The sequence below is a fragment of the Ranitomeya imitator genome, chromosome 5 (assembly GCF_032444005.1).
Source record: "Ranitomeya imitator isolate aRanImi1 chromosome 5, aRanImi1.pri, whole genome shotgun sequence".
NCBI classification, from domain to species: domain Eukaryota; kingdom Metazoa; phylum Chordata; class Amphibia; order Anura; family Dendrobatidae; genus Ranitomeya; species Ranitomeya imitator.
Window position 1 is genome coordinate 654,641,380 of NC_091286.1, and position 18,520 is coordinate 654,659,899.

An 18,520-nucleotide genomic window follows, 5' to 3' on the forward strand; every position below is an offset into this window, starting at 1 on the left:
ATAATAAAGGTTACCGCTGGTCACAGGGAGCGAGTCTCAAGAGAACTTCTGTGGGGGCTGCCTGTGATCTGAGATAACCTTACTGATGTCACTGCTCAGTGTGAACTTCACATAAATTGGTGACGTCAGGAAAGTTACCTCAGTTCACGGGCGGCTCACATAGGATACCAGTAACGGACTCTTACTCTTGACCCTTTATCAATATTTGATTTGAAGGCACAGGAACAAAGCAAAATGAGAACTGTAAATCCAAATCTAGTGTAACTGCAAATTAGAAAATTAAAAAATAGAAGGCTGTTTTTCTAGGAAATTACAACATTAGAATTCTTAGGTGCTTTGCTTTGTAGTTCTTTGTCCACAGCTGCCCAAAAAGATACGGTAGTTAATATTTTTAAAGTGTTAACATTTCTCGAAAAAATGTTCAATACAAAGAGAAAATTGATATTACCATTGTTCCACCGCAATACAGCACCACTGACAGTGTCATCCCACAAAAAAAGCTTGTTGTTCACTTTAAAATACTACTTAAACTTTTTTATGTGGGCACTAACTTAAGGGGAAATTTATTAGAAAGGGACAATCGTATTACTACTTTAAAAAAGGGCATTATCACTTTATAAATGCTTAATGCCCTACTTGTTTCTTACAAAGATGATCCTGCAGAATTATTGCTGTAGAGGCTCACATGCCCTAATATTTTATATAGGGATGTGAAAACAGCAGTCAAAAAATTCCACCAAAGGCTTGTATTCAGCCCTGAGGGATGGTCATGAGACACAGGAGACCAAACGACCCGTTACCCATATAATTTACTAAAATGGGAAAATATTTAGGTGTAGGTGCCCGTCCATTATCCTATCCAAGTGTTGGGTGAGTCTACTGGAATGTTTACTCCAGCACATTACTAGACCCCTGTACCTCAATATTTCACGTGGTTTTGGCTCTTGCCCAACTAATCAGTTTTGTACCAGTTTTTAGCATTCTGTTGCATATTGTCCACAGGAGTGGTCTAGTAACCCGTGTGATGTGCAACATGTCTCCCAAATGACTGAGGGAGATGAAAAATGATTGAAAGCTGAAATGTGGCATCACTTGTGATTAAACCTCCTCTGTATTTTACCTCCTTATTTGAGTGCTGACATTCTGATTACAAATCTGAGATGGATGCATATATTGGTAGGTCATCTATTTGTGTTGTGTATGTATTTTAATATTAAATGTATGCTTTAAGCTTTTCTCTTCTTCCAAAAAAGAACATGACAAATGTTACTGTATATAAGGAGCCTTTTATTATGGTGATTTCATGGTACAGGTCAGATATGGGATCATCTAGTCCTTAGTTCTGCCCAAGTAAAATGATCAAATCCACTAGAAGAATGGACGTTGAAGGATGATGGCTTCCTCTGCCCCTTCCAATTTACTGGTACATGGTTATTTCTGACATGTACCAAGCAAGCTGGACTAGGCAGGGGGAAGTCTTCCTGTGCAGTCCGAAGGTTCCCAAACCTGCCCCCCACGTCTCACATCCGTGGGGATTTACAAAATAAGTGAAGAGCAGATTTACCTCCTCACTATAAGCGCATGATATTTGACCTCAAATTTGAAAATTTAATGCCTGGTTTTAAGTGCAATGTAAAATTTTGCAATTCTTTGTCAGCTCTGAAGAATATTATGAAATCACTTCGTCATCAGTTCTACTCTCGAAACCTAAGGTTTGTGTTAACAGAGTTGGAAATTGTAGTAAAAGAAACGTGACCGCTGATGCATCCAATTTCTGATACGTGCTGCCCATGAATATGATCTCAGACAGGTGTTGGTCTTAATAAAACGCTGCAGCATTTTTTCAGACCTGCTTTAAAAGCCACCGTTGACCAGGCCGAGCTGTCTACCAAGGTGTTGGCAGTAAATTCTGGGAACCCACCATTCACACTAGTCCTACTTTACAGCCCAGCTTGTTCCCGAGGCTTTTAGCATAGTTAGACAGGCAGATCTCTGGTGGCATCCAGTCACCTGGATTGACAGGTCTTTCCTTTTACACATGCATAGGCAGTCACTAGCAGTGCGTAGAAAGAAGCCACCGGAGACCTGTCTTGCCAAGATACAAAAGCAGCCTGGTCCAAGGCAGCTTTAAAACTCTGAATAAAGTGTTTGGCTGGGATCATACATCCATGGGCATCATGTCAGGTATTTGGCTGTATCCGCCATCAGGATCACTTTAAATTTGGTTTTCTCTGCACCAGTGCTTTACGACCCATGTGATCTAAAAATCAGGTCAACCGTAACACTCAATACTTTGCAATCACTTCTGGAATTGCCACCTGGAAAAGTAGAAGAAAATGTTAGATACATTTTATAACCAAGATGAATCTTTACTCTAGACTTAGTATTCGGGGGATCAGTATCCTAGATCAGCTCCACAAACTACAGCTATATTGTCTTCACCAAACCAGTAATCCTGGCACATGAAAATGGCACGCAACGAGGTTCATAACCACTATGCTAGAAGCAGGAAATATCTTGACATAAATAACCCCAATCCAGACCAGACTACTTTTACAAATTATATAGCAACATATTCCAGCAAAGTTTTGAGGAAATGAAATGACCCACATCCTAGGTCAGAGCTTAGTGGTCATTGGCCTAAATATGGGTGATGGGTGTAATGATGGCTCCGTAGCTTCACAGGAAGATGGACACTCATATATCAAAGAGGAAATAATCAAGATTTGTCATTCATTAGTTTTAGGGCGATGTTTTAACCGGATTCAAATGAAAAATACTAATTAATGCAAATGGAAACACAAGGCAGAAAATGAGCCTGATCCTACATAATGGTCTGTGGTGTAACCGTCATCTTCATATGGGCTTTTGATTTATAAAAGTATTTAAGCTACTATATTTTGACCAAAAAAAATCTGCTTCTTTCTCTATCAAAATTCTCTATTTGGAGCTTAATCAATTCTGGTAATCTGTGTAGAGTGAAGACTCTCCCATTAGCCACTCCTCAGCCTTGGTTGCTATGGATACAATTTGGAGCCCATTTTGGTGGAGTCGGTATAAAATGGTCTGACTTGAAATACTGAACCCAATTAAATATTTTAATGCAGGATGTGCTGAACAAATTTTCTTAAGATTGATGGAACTGTGCTTTTAGTTGAGATGAATCTGTACTTGCTGGGTATAGCTCCTCCTGTACAGAGAAAAGCACGGATAAGGAATGCCTGCAACCCTGCACTGGTCTCAAGAACTGCTAGTGAGAACAGGATTAAGGCAAGTACTTCTGTAGCTTTACAATAGATCAGATTTCAGGTCGTCTATGAAGGAGGATCTGATGGAGGTGATACAATTTCTCAGGAATTCATAGACTAACAAAAAATTACTAAACAACATTTCTGCAAACTAATATATATATATATATATATATATATATATATATATATATATAATATATTTTTTCCTACTTGCCACCATGTATGAGGGAGCCAGAGCCGGTTTACCAACTCCAGAGCCCTGATCGCAACCGTCAGACTTTCCCATTACTGACAAGAGTAGGAAGTTGCAATCAAATAATCGGTAAGACAAAACCTGACTCCATCATACGTGGCTCATGTTTAAGAAAGGTTTATTGTAGTAATTTAACATCTGGCTTTTAAATACCATCATGGTACAGTAATCAAGCTATTTAGATAGAACATGGTTATTAAAATACATTACATACTGCATAATGTATTAAATATTTACAATCCTTGTGTTGTAGTGTGGGGATCCGGGCCTGCTGCAGGGAGGAAGGAGGTAGGCCATCGGAGCAACGCAATCACATCATGTTGCTCTGGGGGTCTCAGGGAAGCCCGCAGGGAGCCCCCTCCCTGCGCGATGCTTCCCTATACCGACGAAACACTGCAATCATGTTTGATCGCAATGTGCCGGGGGCGGTCTGTGACCGCTCCTGGCACCTAGTGCCGGATGTCAGCTGAGATAGTCAGCTGACACTCAGCCGCGCTTCTCCCCCTTCCCCCCATGAGCGCTGCCAATCGCATATGATGTACTATCCCATTGGTGGTCATACAGACCCACCCCACCTCGATGAGATAGTATGTCTAATGTCAGAAAGGGGTTAATGCAGGATAAGAAAGCCATAAAGCTTTAATGACAGGCATTTGCTTAAATATCTATCTGACTGGGCTCACCTGCCTCTTGATTTGAAGATGGCCCATCTTCTCATGACTTAAAAAATGGCAGGTAACTGGTGAGTCTGATAGGCTGCATCCTAATTAGATCAGAGACAATTTAATAGTCTATAAAAACCTGTTATCCTCTGGAGTAGTATTAAAATAAAAGTAAAAAAAAAAAAAAAAAAAGACTACAACAAATCGGCTTAATATAGTAGATCGTTATATGGCAAGAAGTCCCTAAACCCAATCTAAATAAAACAAAATGAAATGTAATTGAGTTATAGTGTTACCAATTTCACCAAAAAACACAACCCCTGGTTTGTTGGATTCGGATTCAAGAAACTAAATAACGCTTGCTTATCGGTCAAACTTTTGGTTGTTTGAGATCTACAGATCTTCATAGATACAAACATTTGTCCTCATAAAATTGCTAATATAATGAAGGGTAGAGGCCATTCACATTACTTGGCTCATGTTCATCTAAAGACTTCTCTCTGCAATTCAGTTTGTGCTGAGCTGTAAGATACTAAAACCTGCTCACATCTCGTCCATGGGCTTTTAAAACGAGGCAAAGTGCATATATACCCTTGGTAAAATACGCGGATTGCACTTTGGACAAGCTGTAATCTTTTAACTCAAAAGACAACACAAATTAATAGTAGGCAACATGCAAGATTGTGAGCTCTTCACTTGGCATTTTCTAATACTTTATTCGAGTCACCATAGCTCCAGGTCTGTGGCTATTCGACAGCCACAACACATGCAGGGATACTATTAGTACACCGAGGATACTTGTCAGCACACAACTGCACTCTGTTAACACATTATCTGAGGACGCTCGCTCATCATCACTACTCGCCATATTGCCTTGCAAGAGCTAAACTGTCTCCACTTCAGATTCCAAGTCGAGGTTGGTGTTTTCTGACAAAATCAGCAGTGTATCACTGGACATAGAAACTGCTTCCACTGATGCATCACCTATGATGATGCACTCGATGTCCCCTCGGTTCTCCACCACAATGTAGTGATCTTCTCCTTCAATGACTATAAATTCAGTCTCAAAATTATCCATTTCATCGTTGTCCACAACAATCTCTTGAAAATGTTCAGGCACGTAGTCGTCTCCCCATGGAAAATGAAGGTAGTTGAGGACTATGTTTACTGGACTCCTGGTGGTGGGGTCTTCAGTGAACAGGGCGTGAAATAATTGAGCACTGGCAGAAAATTTGGTCCAGCGTCCTGGGGGTGAAATGTAGCTTTGAAACCGTTGCCAGTGGATAAAGTCTTGGAAAAGAGGATCATCTTCTATTGCTCTTTCCCATGGAAAGTATCCAGTAAGAGACAAAAAGTAGTACACCAAAGGCCCAGGTGTCAATGGTGGGGCTTAGGACTAGAGCTTCATGGCGTCGTATCTGAGAAAGCTCTGGGGACATGAAGGGAAACAAGGGTGACATTGATGGTACGAGGGTACCGATGGCTTGTGTTAAACCAAAATCACTTAGTTTGATATGAAAGCAGTCTTTGTCCATGAGTAGCACATTGTCTGGTTTAATGTCTCTATGCACCAGTGCTTGATCGTGCATGTATTCCAATTCTTTGGTCAACTGTAGCGCACAACGTTTCACCATCGCTTCTGGAATTCCAACCTGGAAAAGTAAAGGAAACCATTCAATATCTGACTTGAAATAAAAAAATATGTATGATCTTAAGCTACTGCTTATCTCCCATGTTTTCCTTCAATTTCACCAGCATAAATGTTCCCCGTGTAGTAAAATGCTTATGGGGGCAGTGAAGAGGAACAGGTAGTCTCAACACAAGCATTTAATAACTGGCATAGAGCTGGTGGGTGCCGATCCTGCTGGAGCACACAACAAATGGAGGAACGAAATGTTTCTTGCACAAAGACAAGGTAAAATCAAAGTTTATTTGAACATGGCATGACGAAATGAACAATTGGTGAAAACAACCTTGCGCGTCTCTGGCACGGCCGTTCACCCTTTGACATTTAACGCGTCAAGTTGTCATGTTTTTATTTTAGCCATGTTCAAATCAACCAGGTAAAAATCAAAAGGTTTATGTACCAGAAACCTTTCTTTCCTTTTACTGTTTTTAATTGTTGGCAATGTTCTACAGTTTAACACCACTGGCCCCTCACCTCTTCCATCCTGTGACTACAGATCTATAAGTTGGTGATTATTACTAGATTTAAGCAAATTTATGGTCCTGATTTATTCAGCAAGCAATAGAGCTTACCCAATAAACTGCAGAGGAAACCCGGATACAGGGAGCATGCCGGCTCATCGGTGCTGCATGTGTCAGGACTGTCACAACATGCATGTAAAGCCCAACAAACAGGTGATATAAAGAAAAACCTTAATGGGTACTTAAATGTAGGATACCAATTTCTAATCTGACTTTCTAGTCTACACAACCACTAAACCTTACTTGCCCCCTTTTGGCACATTAGGAGTTTTTGCAGAGACCAGTGAGCCACAGGTTGGTAAACACTTTACTAGTATACATCAGTTTTAAAAAAATTTAGATATGGTAAAAAAATCCAAAGCTGTATCTACTGTTTTTTTTTTTTTTTTCAGACTATAAGAGGCCCTTTTTACCCCAAAACTAGTGTTGAGCGATACCATCCGATATTTGAAAGTATCGGATGGTATCGGCCGATATCTGAAAAATATCGGATATCGCTGATACCGATATCCGATACCAATACAAGTCAATGGGACACAAATAGTGGAAGGTATCCTGTAATGGATTCCAGGGTCTGAAGGAGAGGAAACTCTCCTTCAGGCCCTGGTATCCATATTCATGTGTAAAATAAAGAATAAAAATAAAAAATATTGATATACTTACCCTCTGACGCGCCCTGGTCGTCACCGCTGCAACCGCCTTGCTTTCGTTCCGAAGAATGAGCGAGTAAAGGACCTTCGATGAAGTCGCAGCTTGTGATTGGTCGCGTGAGCGGTCACGCGACCAATCCCAAGCCGCAACGTCATTGAAGGTCATTCACGCGCTAAATCTTAGGAACAGAAGCATGGCGGTTGCAGCGGTTACAATCGCTATACAATTAACACACTAAAAAAATTGGAATAAAAACCCCTACCTAGAACTTCCAAAAGTAGTCATAAACAATGGTGGAATGTGTTTATAAAAATGCTCCAAATCCAAAGCTTTCATTCAGCCCCTGTGGTGTAAGGGTGCCCAGCCTGTATATCCATTGGCACTCCTTTTTAGCTAGCCTCTTTCAGAGATCCCCCCCCCCCCTCTGGATCCCAAGTCAATTGAGTCAATTCCCTTAATTTGTAGTAATCTTGAATTGCTTTGATGGAATCTCTTGAAGTGTTTGGGGAGATTTTACCACATGCAGATAAGTATAAAAAAAAATTAGCAAACCAGCAATTCAGGAATTGTTGATCACTTTCTATTCTGATTATTGAGAATCAAGTGTCATGTCCCTGAAAATGGTGCCAATAAAATCGTCAGCTCAAAAAACGAGCCATAACATGACTGTCGGCCAAAATATAAAAAAATTATAGCTCTCAAAATATGGTGGTGCAGAAACTAGTTATTGCAATAGGAAGCGTCTATTAGTGTGTGACAGCCAAACGTAAAAACCCATATCTGGAATGAGCAAAGTGAGAATATGGTCTTGATTTAAGCTTCCAAAATTCACGAATGCTGAAAAACAAAAGCTTGTTTCCTCCCCAATATAGCACCAATGAAAATGTTGTCCAACAGGAAAAAGGAGCTTTTTATGGACTTGAAAAATTTACCTATAAACTAATGTTTCTCTGTTATGGGGCACTTGGGGTGGGGGAGGGATATTAGATCATAAAGGGACACTAGTATTACTACTTTATCGGGGCTTTATCACTTTGTAAGAAACAATTGGGGCATTAAGCATTTATAAAGAGGAACCTGCAGTGTTACTGTGGAGGCACACATACCCTAATACTTTACATAGGGGATCTGAGAACAGCAGTATTTCACGGATTTCCCCTAAAGACTTGTATTCAGCCCTGAGGGATGGTCATAAGATGCACAGTAGACCCAAGGTAAAAAGGTTGGGGATCCTTTACTCATTTAATTTGCTATTCGCTAAAATGGGAAAATATTGAGGTGTAGGGATCATCCATGATCCTATCCAAGTGTTGGGTACGTCCACTGGATTATTGGTTCTATCCAGCACATTAATAGACCCTGCACATCAATATGTTTTTGGCTTTTATCCAACAGATCAGTTTTGTACTAGTCTTTAGATCACCGCTGTAGACTATGTGCAACAGGACACTAGTCACCCGTATGATGTGCAACATGTCGTCTCCCCCATGCCCGAGATGAGAAATATTTGAAATCTGAAACCTTGCTTCACTTGTGATTAAACCTCTCCTGCATTTTACCTCCTTATTTGAGTGCTGTCATTATCTGATGACACATCTGAGATGGATGGATATATTGACAGGTCGTCTTTTTGTGTTGCGTATGTGAATATAAATAAATGTATGAGTTAAACTTTTTTAACTTCTGCTAATAAACAAGACAAAAATGTTACCGTATAGAAGCTTTTTGTTTCATGGTACTGGGCAGACATGGGGTCATCTTGTCCTTAGTTCTGCCCAAGTAAAATGATCAAATCCACTAGCACTGACATTGAAGGATGATGGCTTCCTCTGCCCCTTCCAATTTACTGGTACATGGTTATTAGGGTTGAGCGAAACAGGTCGGCCATTTTCAGAAGTCGCCAACTTTTGGCAAAGTCGGGTTTCATGAAACCCGACCCCTGTGTGGGGTCGGCCATGAGGTCGGCGATCTTCTGAATCTGGTATCGGAATTCCGATACCGAGTTCCGATATGTTTGCAATATCGGAAATCGGTATCGGAATCCATATTTAAGTGTAAAATATAGAATTAAAATAAAAAATATTGTTTTACTCACCCTCGGACATGCCCTGCTTCTTTCCGGCAGCCTTCCTTCCTAAGAATCAGCGCTTGAAGGACCTTCGGTGACGTCGCGGCTTGTGATTGGTTGCGTGACCGCTCACGTGACCAATCACAAGCCGCGACATCATCTAAGGTCTTTCACGCGCGGATTCTAAGGAAGGAAGGCTGCCGGTTAGTACCAGGGAGCGTCAGGGCGAGTATAGCAATATTTTTTATTTTAATTCTATATTTTAGACTTAAATATGGATCCCAGGGCCTGAAGGAGAGTTCCCTCTCCTTCAGACCCTGGGAACCATAGTATCCCATTGCACTGCATTGGGTTTCGAGTTTCGGCTGACCCCGACTTTTCTATAGGATCGGCCGATTTCACTCGACCCAACTTTTGAGAAAGACGGGTTTCGTGAAACCCGACCCGATCCTATAAAAGTCTCTCAACCCTAATGGTTATTACTGACATGCACCAAGCAAGCTGGACTGGGCAGGGGGAAGTCTTACTGTGCAGTCCGAAGGTTCCCAAACCTGCCCCCCATGTCTCACATCCGTGGGGATTTACAAAATAAGTGAAGAGCAGATTTACCTCCTCACTATAAATGCACTTAAAACCAGACATTAAATTTTCAAATTGAGGTCAATGAAAAATCTCACAATCCTTTCTGTCAGCTCTAAAACTAAAAAACCTTTTCATATCACCTCGTCATTACTCTCCAAACCTAAGGTTTGTCTCATCTGGAAATCTGCACAGATGCGTTAACAGAGTAGGAAATTGTAGTAAAAGGAACTTGACAGCTGATGCATCCAGTTTCTGATACGTGCTGCCCATGAATATCATCTGACAGGTGTTGGTCTTTTTAAAACTCTGCAGCATTTTTCCAGACCTGCTTTAAAAGCCACCGTTGACCAGGCTGAGCTGTCTACCAAGGAGTTGGCAGTAAATGCTGGGAATCCACCATTCACACTAGTCCTACTTTACAGCCCAGCTTGTTCCCGAGGCTTTTAGCGTATTGAGACAGGCAGGTCCCTGATGGCTTCCAGTCACCTGGATTGACAGGTCTTTCCTTTTATGCATACATAGGCAGTCACTAGCACTGCGTAGGAAGAAGCCACCAGGGACCTGCCTTTCCGAGTTAAAAATGCAGCCTGGTCCAAGGCAGCTTTAAAACTCTGAATAGCGTATGTATGGCTGGGATCATACATCCACGGGCAGCATGTGTCAGGCATTGTCTGGATCAGCCATCTGGATCACTTCTGGAATTGCCACCTGGAAAAGTAGAAGAAACTGTTAGATACATTTTATGACCAAGATGAATATTCACTCTAAACTTAGTTTTCGGGGGATCAGTATCCTAGATCAGCTCCACAAACTACAGCTATATTGTCTTAAAATGGAAACTCCGGCACACAATAAAAATGCTTATCTGAGCATTTTTATTGTGTGCCGGAGTTTCCATTTTAAGATAATAGTTGATTTTTTCTCCTGGCACCACTACAGTACAGTCGAGCACCCTCTTATTCATATATCAAATACAGCTATATTGTCTTCACCAAACCAGTAATCCTGGCACATGAAAATGGCATGCAATTGATAGTAAGCAACATGCAAGATTGTGAGCTCTACGCTTGGTGTTCTATAATACTGTATTCGAGTCACCGTACCTGTAGGTCTGTTGCTATTCGACAGCCACAACACAAGCAGGTTAGTATTAGAGGACACCGAGGATATTTTGTCAGCACACAACTGCACTCTGTTAACAAATTATCTGAGCACGCTCGCTTATCACTACTCTCCACATTATTACCTTGCAAGAGCTAAACTGTCTCCACTTCAGATCCCAAGTCGAGGTTGGCATTTTCTGACAAAATCAGCATTGTATCACTGGATGTAGAAATTGCTTCCACTGATGCATCGCCTATGATGATGCACTCGATGTCCCCTCGGTTCTCCCACAATGTAGTGATCTTCTCCTTCAATGACTATTAATTCAGTCTCAAAATTATCCATTTCATCGTGGTCCACAACAATCTCTTGAGAATGTTCAGGCACGTAGTCTTCTCCCCATGGAAAATGAAGGTAGTTGAGTACTACGTTTACTGGACTCCTGGTGGTGGGGTCTTCAGTGAACGGGGCGTGAAATAATTGAGCACTGGCAGAAAATTTGGTCCAGCATCCTGGGGGTGAAATGTAGCTTTGAAACCATTGCCAGTGGATAAAGTCTTGGAAAAGAGGATCATCTTCTCTTGCTCTTTCCCATGGATAACATCCAGTAAAAGACGAAAAGCAGTACGCCAAAAGCCCAGGTGTCAATGGTGGGGCTTAGGACTAGAGCTTCATGGCGTTGCAACTGACAAAGCTCTGGGGACAGGAAGGGAATGAAGGGTGACATCGATGGTACAAGGGTACCGATGGCTCGTGTTAAACCATAATCACTTAGCTTGACGTGGAAGCAGTCTTTGTCCATGAGTAGCACATTGTCTGGTTTAATGTCTCTATGCACCAGTGCTTGATCGTGCATGTATTCCAATGCTTTGGTCAACTGTAGCGCACAACGCTTCACCATCGCTTCTGGGATTCCAACCTGGAAAAGTAAAGGAAACCAATATCTGTTCACCTAAAATAATTGGTAATTTTAAGATCATACATATTTTATCCCCCATGTTATCTTTTAATTTCTCCACCATAAAAAATGTTCACTGGGTGTAGTAAAATGCTTATAGGGGCAGTGAAGAGGAACAGGTAGTCTCAACAGGAGCATTTGATAACTGGCATGGAGCTGGTGGGTGCCGATCCTGCTGGAGCACACAGCAAATGGAGGAAGGAAATGTTTCTGGCACACAGACCAGGTCAAATCAAAGCTTATTTGAACATGGCATGACGAAATGTACAATTGGTGGAGAAAGGTGGCAGTTGATGGACCTAGGTCTTTATTCAATCTACTTAACTATGGCTAAAATAAAGACAACCTGACGCATTTCTGTCACGACAGTTCACCCTTTGACATTTAATGTGTCAGTTTATGTTAGTTTTCTTTTAGCCATGTTCAAATAAACCTTTTGATTTTTACCTGTTCGATGTACCAGAAACTTCTTTACTTCCTTTATTGTATTTAATTGTTGGCCCTGTAATATAGTTTCTGGCACCACCGGTCCCTCACCTTTTCCATCTTGTGACTACAGATCTGTCCAATAGTTGGTGATCATTAGTATAGTTAAGCGAATTTGTTATGGTCCCTGCTTATTCAGCAAGCTATAGAGCTTACCCAATAAGCTGCAGAGGGAACCTGGATACATGGAGCACGCCGGCAGTGCCGCATCTGCATGTGAGGGCGGTCATTGTCGCAACACATGCATGGAGAGCTCAACAAACAGGTGATATAAAGAAAAACCTTAATGGGTACTTAAATCTAGGATACCAATTTGTAGTCAACATAAAACCACTAAACCTAATGTGCCAAAAGGGGGCAAGTAAGGAGTTTTTACAGAGACCAGTGAGCCACAGGTTGGTAAACACTTTACTAGTATACATCAGTTTTCAAAAATTTTAAATGTGGTCATTAAATATCCAGTGTTGTATCTACTGTATTTTTTCAGGCTATAAGAGGCACCTTTTTTTCCCCAACTTTACTATCCGCATCCACCGGCTTTCTGCAGCTGCTGGAGGACCATGTGTGCCCGCTATGATAGAATGAATATTGACTGCTCTTCTTGCCCATGGGACTGTAGACCAGTGACTATTCCCTTTAGTAGCGGGCACATGTGATCACCTGGCAGCTGAGGTGACTGTGCCTGCTATTAAAGATTAATATTCACTGCTCTACACGCCTATAGTCCTGGTGTGGGGAGTAGTGAATATTCTGGCAGCTGCCCTCTGCTTCTAGGCAGCACATGCCACGAGCTGCTTAAAGGCATAAATTAGCTGCTAGTATCGAACATGACACTGCTATGAAGCGCAGGGACAATAAGTATATTTTTATTTTTCTAAATGTTTTATTGGGGGGGGGGGGGATTTCAGCATTCATACCAGGATTGGGATGAAGGGACAATGGATTGGGGAGATAAATATGCGAGGGTAGGGGATATGAGAAAACATTGAAGCAAAATAAGGCAAATTCTGTACTAACTTCCTCCTCTAAAACCTATGTGCGTTTTTATGGTCTAAATACGATAGTTAAATATTAAATAGTGATGAGGGAATATACTCAATGCTTGAGACTTCTCGAATGCTCGGGTGTCCTCCGAGTATTTTATAGTGCTCGGAGATGTAGTTTTTCTTGCCGCAGCTGAATGATTTACAGCTCTTAGCCAGCATAAGTACATGTGGGGGTTGCCTGGCTGCTACGGAATCCCCACATGTAATCAAGCTGGCTAAGATGTAAATCATTCAGCTGCTGCAAGAAAAACTAAATCTCCGAGCACTAAAAAAATACTGAAAACACCTGAGCATGCTCGAGAAATCTCGAGGCGAGTAGATTCGCTCATTAATATTAAACATTTAGTGATTCGGAAATACTTAGAGTTCTATTAGTGAGTGGACAGTTCCTGCAGGGGCCAAATCCTGGGTCAGGACGTAGAAGTTATCCGAGTCCATGTAGATGGGGTGGGTGGAGATGATTCCTTCATGACTTGATAGCTGGATGGACACACACAGCTCATGGAGGAAATATTCATACTTTGTCTGTGTCTTCTTCATTAGCTTAAGGGCCACATTGTTTCCTTAATTAAAAGAGCAAAATTAATTAATATATCAAAGCAATTACTTTGTGGAAAATGAATATTACTCTAAAGTTGGATCAGATGTGAAAGATTGCAACTTATTTCTTTCCCTTTTGACTCATTGGTATCCCTGCAGTATGATCACTTACTGATGGGTTGCTATTATAGATAATCAAATATGTAATCTAGAAAAGTGTAACCATTTTATTCCACACCATTTAATTTTTGCATTATTTTTGGCAGCATTTGTGAAGTCCTCTTACGGCTCTATGGACTAATTGGATCTGGTTCTGAGAGCCAGAAAAAAAATATTTTTCTAAAAGGGATAATGTAGTCAATATTAAGTCTACAGTTGCTGTGTGACTGCAGACTGTGCGCTGCAAGAAATTGACTGACCCCACCAGGAATGGCTGCCAAGTATGTGGTAATCATACTCCATGGCAGAATCAATGTACTGGGCATGGCCTTGTGCGACACTGCATCTACTAGACTGGTTCTGGCCAGGAATATGCATATTTGACTGTGGAGACACTGGCAAATCCTCGCAGCTTAGTGTGTGTGTACTGGAAGCTGGCTCGGACTGGCCCATAGGAGAGCAGGGGAATCCCCCGGCGGGCCCCTGTGCAGATCTGGGACCCCCAATCCCACTGTATGGGTAGTATGTGCCAAAATTCACTTGATTCACTCTGGATAGAAAAAAACAGCATCTCATCATTCATTAACCACACTGCCCAGTTTATTATATAGAGGGAAATTTGTGGACAGTAATATTTGTATACAGGTGAAAAGTGGGTCCCCTCAAAGCCAATATTACTGGTGGGCCCTTGGCACCCTAGTCCGAGACTGACTGGAAGGTTTCATATGTCAGTCTGAGACTGTAGACTTGCCATTCTAGACCCGACAACCACTTTTAACCCCTTCATGATGACTGTACATGTACTGCACACGTCGTGTCTCTCCCTGTCTCGTGTCTCGCACTGTGCCCACAACTTAACTTGCACCATGTGAGCTGTTTTGGCGCTGAAAAAATAAGCCCTCACGTAGCCCAAAAACACGAAAAATGGAGACACTACGGGTATCAATTAACAGCACAATGTAGGTTTTTTGTTAAGCAAATAGACATGTTTGGTATCTAAATGGTGAAAAAAAAAAAAACAAAACCTATTTTGCCATTTTCCAATACCCGTAGCGTCTCTATTTTAAGGGATTCCGAGCTGGGTGAGGACTTATTTTTTGCGTGCCAAGCTGATTCTTTTAATGATACCATTTTGGTGCAGATTCGATCATTTGATCGCCCATTATTGTATATTAAAGGGACTCTGTCACCTGAATTTGGCGGGACTGGTTTTGGGTCATATGGGCGGAGTTTTCGGGTGTTTGATTCACCCTTTCCTTACCCGCTGGCTGCATGCTGGCTGCAATATAGGATTGAAGTTCATTCTCTGTCCTCCATAGTACACGCCTGCGCAAAGCAATCTTGCCTTGCACAGGCGTGTACTATGGAGGACAGAGAATGAGCATCAATCCAATATTGCAGCCAGCATGCAGCCAACGGGTAAGGAAAGGGTGAATCAAACACCCGAAAACTCCGCCCATATGACCCAAAACCAGTCCCGCCAAATTCAGGTGACAGGTTCCCTTTAATGCAATGTTGTGACCAAAATACGAACTCTACACAGTTTACCGATTGGATTAATTTCTATATATTGATAGACCGGGAGATTCTGAATGCGGCGATGACAAATGTACACTTTTTTCATTGTATTAATTTGAATGTGGCAGGTGATTTGAACATTTATTTTTTTATTTTTTTTTACTTTCAATTGCTTTAACCTCTAAATCCCCAGGGGTATTCTTTTTTTTATTTTTTTATTTTGCTGTTTTTTTTTTTTACTCCCCTTCTTCCAAGAGCCATTACTTTTATTTTTCAGTCAACATGGCCATGTGAGGGCTTGTTTTTAGCTGGACAAGTTGTACGTTTGAACACCATTGGTTTTAACATTGTGTACTGAAGGAAATAAAAAAAAAAAAATTCAAGTACAGTAGAATTGCATAAAAAGTGCAATCCCAGAGTTTGGTTTTTGTGTATTTTTTTTTTATCATGTTCACTAAATGCTAAAACAGACCTGCCATTGATTCTCCAGGTCATCACTAGTTCGTTGACACCAAACATGTCTAGTGTTTTTTAATTTTTTTTTTATGAACTCTAAATGACCTGGAGAATCATAACAGCAGGTCAGTTTGGGCATTTCGCGAACATAATTTAAAAAAATAAAAAAATTGCATTTTTTTTTTTTTTACCAATTTCACCGCACTTGGAGATTTTTTTTTTTTCCTGTTTTGAATGACACCGTTGGTTTAACATATTGTGTACTGGAAAAAGTGCGACTAGTCACACAAACAAGCTTTCTCATGGCCTTATTGACCAAAAAATCAAAAAGTTATGGCTCTAGAAAGAAGGGGAGCATTAAACACGCAAAAATGAGAATAACTCCAGGGGTTAAGAGGTTAAAGCAAGTAAAAAGTGAGAATTTTTTAACAATTGAAATCACCTCCTACTCGCCCCATTCAAATTAAAACCATTAACAAAATACGTAATAGGTAATGTTGCATTCAGAATCACCCGACCTATATATTAAAAAATTAATCCAATCAACAAACGGTGTAGCAAAAGAAAAGTTAGTTTTGTTTTTTTTTGTTTTTTTTGTCACCACAACATTGCATTAATATGCTTTAACAGACGATCAAAATATCGTATCCACACCAAAATGGAATCACTATAAGCATCAACTCGGCACTCAAGCCCTCAACCAGCCCCAGATCATGAAAAAAAGATGCTAAAGGTCTCTGATACTAAAGGCTGCGGAGTGAACGTGATAAGTGGCTTTCTTTTTCGTTGTGCTAAAGTAGTAAAATGTGAGAATTTATGTAATTTATAAAATGTTAAAAAATGGATCTTTTGTATCACTGGTTACATGATCAATACTATAAAACTCTTAAACCCATGCACTGTACGCGACGAAGCAAAATTAAAATTATTGGATTTTCAATGGCAAAAGTAGAAACTAAGCTTTTGTCCTATAAATTGATTCCCCCACAATCCACCCAAGGAAAGATGCTACAGGTGGATTCAGAATTGTCCTATATATAGTTTGTCTTGCTACTCGCAAAAATAAAGTTGAAGATGAAATGTACAATAGAAACAAGTTAACCAAGAAATACACAACGTAATACTAAATCTACCCCATAACAGTACGCAAATATTTATTTGTACAATACATGAATAGCAAAAAACTGTCTAAACTGACATTTAAGTATTGGATGCTTTGCTGTGGAGGCTTGTGCACCTGCTATGTTAATTAATTTATTTACTTTATCGCAAAACCAACTTTGGTAGATAAATGAACCCCCGAAATGCAGGCAAGACCGATACAACTCATCCATAAATAACCCAGCTTTCATACAGCTATATTGCCCAAAAATATGGCTCCTGAAATTACCATGAATGAAGAAAAAAAAATTTGTCCTAAAGCCACCATTCTTAACAGGTTGGAAGATTCTCCGGTATTACGGTGCTACTGCATAGAATTATTTATTTAACACTTTATCATGGTTTTTGCTTTTTACATAGGCATACTTTTTTTTAACTTGGGGTAAACCTAATGAAAATGATCTGGTGATGTTAGGGCATGAAATGGTGACATCTGACACATCTAAAAGCGCGAGTCACAACCGACCTTTAGACTACATGGCTCAGGGAAGACTTATGGTTTCAGAAGTTAAAAATCCCATATGACTAATTCACCTTTGTAATGTTAGGCCTTACCTGTCTTCTCAGTAGCCATGACCACTTTGCCATGGATTCCGCTGCCCAGTGTCTTCAAATACTGGTAGTCCTCCTCTTTGGTGTGGGTGATCGGAAATGTCTGCATGGCATCAATCGTAGACTGACGATATGAAGATTCAGTTGGTTTCCCTCAAGTAGGTTTTGATCCAACGTAGGACGAGCTGCAATCTCACAATTAGTGAAGTTGCTTCTCTAAAAGTTGAGTGCAAAGACCTTGTAGTAAAGATCCACATCACAAATTACTGTAATGACCCATCAGTTTTGAGGTACCCTCACATTTAGCGACGCTCCAGCGATATAGATAACGATCTGACCTAAACTAGATTGCTGGAGCATCGCTGTTAGATCGCTGTAGAGATGTCAAACACAGCAACTCCAGAACGATGCAGGAGCGATCCAGTGATGTACCTATCGTTCTCGCTGGTTGTTCGCTTCGTGAAAAAACTTTGCAGGCATCGTTGCTTTTGCTGTCAAACATGACGAATCACGCTGACCTGACGACCAAATAAAGTTCTGGACTTTCAGCTACGACCAGCGATGTCACAGCAGGATCCAGATCGCTGCTGCGTGTCAAACACAACGAGATAGCTATCCAGGACGCTGCAAAGTCACGTATCTCTGTTGTTCTCGTTGTAAAGTTGCTCAGTGTGAGGCTATGTGCACACGTTCAGGTTTTTTCGCGGTAAAAACGCTATAAAAACTTATTAAAAACACATACATTATGCATCATGCATCCTATCATTTAGAATGCATTCTGCATGTTATGTGCACATGGATGCGTTTTTTTCCGCAAAAACGCATCGCGGTAAAAAAAATGAGCATGTTCATTATGTTTGCGGAT

General features: G+C 40.8%; 1 pseudogene; it reads right to left on the bottom strand.

Annotated features, from left to right (window-relative positions):
* Positions 1-10,995: 10,995 nt before the first annotated feature.
* On the bottom strand, positions 10,996-17,764 carry LOC138637912 (serine/threonine-protein kinase SBK1-like; annotated as a pseudogene).
* Between the last annotated feature and the right edge of the window lie 756 nt (positions 17,765-18,520).